This window comes from Humulus lupulus, unplaced genomic scaffold, assembly GCF_963169125.1.
Source record: "Humulus lupulus unplaced genomic scaffold, drHumLupu1.1 SCAFFOLD_158, whole genome shotgun sequence".
Lineage (NCBI taxonomy): Eukaryota > Viridiplantae > Streptophyta > Magnoliopsida > Rosales > Cannabaceae > Humulus > Humulus lupulus.
The window spans coordinates 13949-21508 of NW_026908846.1; positions in this window are offsets into that span (position 1 = coordinate 13949).

Genomic DNA, 7560 nt, shown 5'->3' on the forward strand with positions numbered 1-7560 from the left:
AAAACCTAGCAGCCAATATGAGAATTTATAGTCATTATACTCATATTGGGCAACTAATACACAGTCTAAACCGACCTAAGCCCACAAGGAAACTTTCCGAAAAGAATTCTTCAGTTTGACAAGATTTCCTAATTCTGTAGCTACAGAATTGTGAGCTATATATGGTAACAATCCATCATTTGATGTAGGAATCAAGGCTTTCCTTTTTATAACCTGATCATGCAATAAAACTCAATTATATGGTCAGATATAATGAGGTAATTGGCTGGAAAAAGACAACTCAAAAATATTTGTTTTTATAATAATAAAGCCACACTATTTTTGGCAAACTTTTCTAATATAGAAAAGTTTGTCATCAATTATAAATTTATTATTTAAAACAAATAAAACATATATCAATACTATAAATTTAGATACAGCTGAATATAATAAGAAAATACAAAATATTTTCATCAAATTAAATATGCCAAAAATGGAATTAACAGTTTTTATTTTGAAAAACTATATGTTAAAATTAATATTAATCTTGTTTGGATTAATATAAAGAGAGAGAATAATAAATATCTTATTTAGAATATGATATTTATTTATTTAATTTAAAACTGATATTTTAAGATAAAGTTAATTTTGAATTAACTGATATTTATGTTGGGATATTTATGTTGGGATAAATATATTATCTTAAAATTTGATTAAATAAACAAATGAGAAAATTAGGGAAACCTTAATAGGGCTGGCTGACACACACTGTACAGTACAATGTGTGGCGTCTAACTCAGGGATTTTTATCCCGGGGATTTGAATTTTGAATTTCAAATAAGTTTGCTTAATTAGTTATTTAATTATTCCTTTTAAATATGATTTAAATAAATAATTAAATATAAATATCGTATTAGTTTTAATTTTAATTTTATTTTTAATAAAATAAAGTTTATTTAATTAGATTAAATAATTTTATATAAGTCTGATAGTACATAACTTTAAAAAAAAAGCTTTTATTTTTTAGAGATTAAAAATACAGACTCTCTCTCTAAAGTGATAGTTTTCTCTAAACTTGAAAACTATTCTAAAACCTCTTTTCTCAGTCAAACATCTCTAGATCTCATGTGTTGAGTACATCTAGAGAGTCACATAAATCAACCTTTTGAATCCTATGTGCCCACACACGTGCTTGTGTGTTTGAGGATTAGTCTAGAAGAGCAAGGTGTGATCTTTCAGATTATTGGATGGGTAGATCATTGATTTTATACAAAAAGATTCAAGGACACTTGATTGACTACAAGAAGTAATCCCTAATCTGTTTTGTATGTGATTTAATATTTATATATGTATATGATCCTGACTAGTATTAATATTTATTAAAATGGGTCCATATATTCCGTTGTGTACCTTTGATTTAATCATTTAACACCAACAGAGTATGGCCTTAGCAATCTCTAATCCCAATCTTGAGTTGCTACTCCACAAGAATTGGCTACAATCTTCACCAAGAATTGGCTACAATCTTCACCAAGAATTGGCTTCTACACTTGATCTCTAGGCACACTCCTTTCATGCTTCTAAAAGCTCCCAAAACCCAATAGAAATGTTTTGAACGCGTGAGCCTAAGTGCCCAGTTGATGGCCTAGTTAGCTAACCCATGTGGTCAAATGACCACAATGCCCCTTGCCCCATTTAACCTCAAAGGTTACCCTTAAGGGCAAAATTGTCATTTGACATAATTCCCACTAATCTCAAATTATCCCATATAATCCCAAATAATTTATCAAACCAATATTCATCAATTAATTCCTGTTACTCACTAATTCCCGGTAATTGACCAAATTTCTAAAATACCCCTAAGCTCACCCCAAGCTAGGTATTTTACCCCGTTGTGACTTTTTCGCTAACTTGCTCCCTAGAATCGCCTCGTGCCGGGTAACTCAAATATATCCACATAATAATGTGGTCACAATTATAAATCATACATATTTACATTTATACTCCCAGTGGGTCAAAATTACGAAATTGTCCTTTTAATAAGAAACGAGTCCACATGCATATTTAATACACTTAAACATGCAAGCATAATCATATCATAATACAATTCACATAATAACATGTTCATAACACATAAGCACCTAATTAACCCAATTATTGCCTTTCGGCCCCCTAATCCAGGCACTAATCCATATTAGGGAAATTGGGGCGTTACAATCATCTCGTCCTTATAGAAATTTCGTCCTCAAAATTTTACTTGAACAGCTCGGGATACTGATCCCGCATGTTTGACTTCAATTCCCAGGTCACGTCCTTGACTTTGCTGTTCCTCCATAATACCTTAACCAAAGGTATGGTTTTATTCCTCAGGAGCTTGTCCTTCCTGCCTAATATATGGACTGGCTGCTCCTAAAAGGATAAGTCTGCTTGCAGCTCCAGATCTTCATAACTCAGTACGCGAGCCTCATCAAATACATACTTTCGCAACATCGAAATATGAAATACATTATGCAGGACCGACAATGCCGGAGGTAAGGCCAATCTATAGGCCACTTGACCAATCCTCTCCAGGATCTCAAAAGGTTCTACAAATCTAGGGCTCATGTAACATCCTCCTAATCCAGGACCGTTACACTGTGTACTTTAAATAGTGTCAGACTTGCTAATCAAGTCATTTGATCATAAATGTGTAACTAAGGCTAACGTCAAGGGTCAGGGAAATTTTTTTTGGTCAAAGGAACTGTTGAATTTTCATTTAAAAGTTTCATACATACATGGGATCCCAAAATATTACAAACAAATGTTTAAAAGGGTCTGTATACATCAAAAGTTACAACCAACTGACCTAAATGGCAAAATAAGGGATACAACCCTAGTTCCTCTGAAATATCGTCAGTCGTGATGGACGAGTAGCTTCATATGTACACGCCGCCACCGAAGCTCTCCAACTCATGGCTCGTCAAGCTTTCCTTTCCCCTTACGTGCACCACATAGCACCCGTGAGCTAAGGCTCAACAAGAAAACTTAAATATATGCATGAACAGTAAATACATATTCCAAATACATAACGGGCATGTCCAACAGTAATAACCTACTCATGCATGCATACTATTATAAAATAAATGATCATAGAGTTAACTCTGGGCCCTATGCCCTAGCTATGTGACCATAGAGTCACCTTTGGCCCTTGCCCTTAGCTCTGAGTAACTAGCCATAGAGCTAACCAAACGCTTTGTTTTCCAACGACCATAGGGTTGGCCAACGTAATAGTACGTTCTTGGTCAGGCCTAAGCGTTTTGACCAGCGCGCAGGGCGCTATTGCCGCCCTTGACTAATAAGTCAAGCCCTGAGCCAGGTATTCAAATACAGATACAGATACAGATATGCATACTTCAGAAAATACAAGTATGTGTACATATTAATCATGTAATATCATCAATTAAATGCAAACATTGTGATAACCATGTTCCTTAATGGGGCCAAGCCCTAGCTACGCAAACCATGCGAACAATCACATAACACTTAGCCAGAAGCAGAATGTTCAAGTATGTTTAATCAACAAGTTCAACTGATGTGTGTCATATGCCGTATCAAATTTAAATATATATATTTTTTATTCACTTACACCAGCTACTTCAGTATAGCGGTAAATAAGGGTCGAACCCACGAGGACTATGATCAAATTATTATTCAAAATAATATTAGACTGAAATTGAAAAGGGGTTTTAGTTTTAATAGCTGAAAACATAAAATAAAATAAATATCAACGATTGAATAACTAAGGATATAACGATATTAAAGAAATAGTCAAGAATTACTCTCCACCTTCACAATCAATCTATCAACAAGGATGAATAATATTCCATATTTCCAATTAAACTATTGACCCCGCAGATAACACTTAAGCAGTCAATTATCCCAGTTTCCCTAATATAATTAATTAACGCTAAGCGCTCTTAATTAACCCATTTTTCCCAGCAATAAACCCATTAAGCATGCAATCTATTTAACCTAATAAAAGCATTACACTTTGTGGAAACAGGTTAATCTAGGCAACAAATTCATTAAGCATGCAATTCATTTAACCTAGGTTCTATTTCTCATCACAATTAAAATACCCGTCACAATACCTTAATTGCAATTTATCACTTTACTTAGAATCCTAAACTATTAGGTGAATAGAAATCCTAAGATGATAGTAGAACAATGCAAAACCTTAATTAGTGGCAATCTAAACAAGATTTTACAAGATCCATGACATTAAAATAGAAAAATAGAAGCAATTTAATATAAGGGAATGAAAGGAATAAAATTCATCAATGCATTCAAGATATCATATCTAGGGTTTTGAAATAACCCTTAACTATAAAGAAAACTACTCCATAATCATATTTATATTCATAAATATAAATATTCAATTAAAATAAAAGAGTTTTGAGAAGAAAGAAAAACTAGATTGAAGAATATAGATGATGATGTTTTTTTCTCCTCCTCTGCTGCTCTAGCCTTTAAAAATCGCAATCCAAAGTTATAATAAAAGTTAACCCTAATCCCTTTTATAGCCCCCCAAAAATTACATTTAAAAATTGAAATTTAAGAAAAAAATCCACCGCCGGCCGCGGCCAGTGATTCTTGGTGGCCACGGCCACTAGAAAAATGTATTTTCCAGAAAATCGGGCTTCGGCCGCGGCCTGGGACCTTGCTGGCCGAGGCCACTACGTTCTGTCCCCCAGGCCGCGGCCGTAACAAGTTTTCCCGTTTTTCAGTTTTCTTCTGCTGCAGTGACTGAAAGTATTTTAAGCATAACTTCATCGATATAACTCAGAATTGAACGATTCAACAAGCTATAGAAATTTAAGAAAAAGATATAAAACTTTTATTTCTAGGTATATTTCCAAAACAGTATCAGAAAGTTATCAAAATTAAGTGTGAAGTATCAGACTTGTAATTCCGAGCTTAACCATTGCTTGTAAAACATCCCAAATTCATTCACTTTCACCCAAATGTCTTGAAAATCCTAAAAACACAAAATAAACTAATTAAACATATATAAATAAATAATCAAGCACATAATAATAGAATAATAATGAATTAAAAATAGACAAATTTGGTACTTATCAAATTCCCCCACACTTGACATTTGCTCGTCCTCGAGCAAACAAAATAAAATCTAAACACATAAGCAAATAAAAACATAAACAATGGTTTTGTCAAAAGCGTTTGTTGTCCCAAAGATTGATCAACCAAATACGTTATAAGAAAAATTCGAATTCCACATTCCTTAGAATTTTAACTCAACGTCTAGTCATCACTTAAACTCGATCTATTTATGATTATGCACAATTAAACCTTCCAAAACACAATCATTCGAATCAATTTATACATGCCATAATATTTTTTAAAGTCTCAACTATAATAATATTTTCTTGAAAAACATCCACTCTATAGACATTGACCAATTGTTTTCCACTAATGTAAACACACATAATCAAGAATCAAAAGGTCTTTAAAAGCTTGTAATGTGAGGCTAAGGTTAGAGGTAGATGAAAAATGAATATTCAAGCTTAAATCACACCATATCCTATAATTTTCTTTTTTCAATTCTCTAGATCTTCCCACAAATTTCTCATACAATTCAAGAAAATACATAATCTTTCCATTTTTTCCTTCCACATTGATCTTACTACTTCCCCCGCACTTATACTTTTGCAATACTTTTTTTTTTTTTCATATTTCTCAATGCAGATTTTTTTCTATTTTTTTTTTCTTTTCAATTCAACTCATTGGAAGAAATAGTAAATCATATAATTTCACATTATAATCCAACAAACTAATACAACTTCCCATTCTTACAATCCATAATCCAACCCACCAAATCAAACAATCAAATAAAACTATGGTGTAATGGGTCACAAAAAGGATAAAAAAAAATTAAGTTGCAAAGGTTCTGATATTTGGCTTATAAAAGAAAAAGATTAGTCATTATGGCTCAAAAATGGGAAACTAGGATATTTAATTTCATAGGTAAGCTTGATAGGCTCAACGATCCAAATAACATGCCTTAATCATCTTCCTAATCATGTGTACTTAGGATTTCGTCTCAAACAATTAATCAATGGTTTCTAGAGTGGTCGAGACTATATATATAGATGATAGCATGCATAAATATCTCCAAACAATAGTGAAAAAGTAAATCTAATTGAACACATTATGTTTAAAAATTAAAGATCAAGCTTAAGTAACAACTAGACAAGAGTTAAGCACACAATTCATGCAGAATTCATCAATTTCCTAAACATATTCTTATCTCAATCAGAAGTTTTATCATTGACAGACAACTTTCAACATAACCATGCTTATAACAACCTATTTTTTTTAAATGACACTATAAACAACTAAACAACAAAAAACAACACAAACACAAATAACAACTAAAGAAATGACAAATAAAAATTGAACAGACGGTTTTCCTTTCCCCCACACTTAATTTATGCATTGTCCTCAAAGCATATACTAAATCAAAAAATCAATGCAAAATAAAAAGATAAAGGTAAGAAAAACTCCTGCAAGTTTGCTTTGTTTAATGTCATTAGCTCGACTGAATGATGTGGTCATGATTGTCATGGTGGGTCATTCAATGAAGTCTCCTTCCCCTTGATCTTACCAGGAGAATCAAACACATTGAATTTGATAACGTCGCCATCAAATTCCATTGTCAGTGTTCCAGCTCTAACATCCAGCTTTGTATTTGTCGTCATCAAGAATGGCCTCCCAAATAAAACTGGTGTCGGATTGGGTATTGATGCATCCCCCATTTCAAGTATATAGAAATCTGCTGGAAAGACAAGTCCGTCAACCTTCACCAACACATCTTCAACTACCCCTAAAGGAAAAGCATTAGTGCAATCAACCAGTTGAATAATAACTCTTGTCTCCTTTAGAGGCCCAAGGTTTAAAGATGCATATGTTGAATATGACATGACATTAATCGATGCTCCCAAATCAATCATACACCTCTCAATCCTTTTATTCCCAATCATACAAGGAATTGTAAAGGTTCCAGGATCCTTGCATTTTGGTGGTAGCTTTTTTTGGAGAACGGCAGAGACATTCTCCCCCACACTTATCTTCTCATCACCCTTCAATTTCTTCTTATTCGTGCACAAATCCTTAAAAAAATTAGCATAACGTGGCACTTGTTTAATAGCATCAAGTAATGGAATGTTTGCCTCAACTTTTCAAAAAGTCTCAAGAATTTCATTGTCAGCTTCCTCTCTCTTAAACTTTTTCAATCTGCTTGGAAAAGGTGGACGAGGGACATAAGTTGGCATAGTTGGTTTATGTGATGTTTTCTGTGTTGATGGCTCATCATAGATGGAGTTGTCTACTACTCACTTTTGCACTGGAGTTGTCGATAAAGGTTGTGTGGGTGGCTCATATTGTATACTATTTTGCAGTGTTATCGCACTTACATTTGCTCTTGGGTTCTTCTCTAGTTGGGGAGGTAACCATTCAGAATTTTGAGTTTCAAGCTTGCTTAGAGATGTAGCAATCTGTCCTATTGTGTTCTCCAAATTCTTG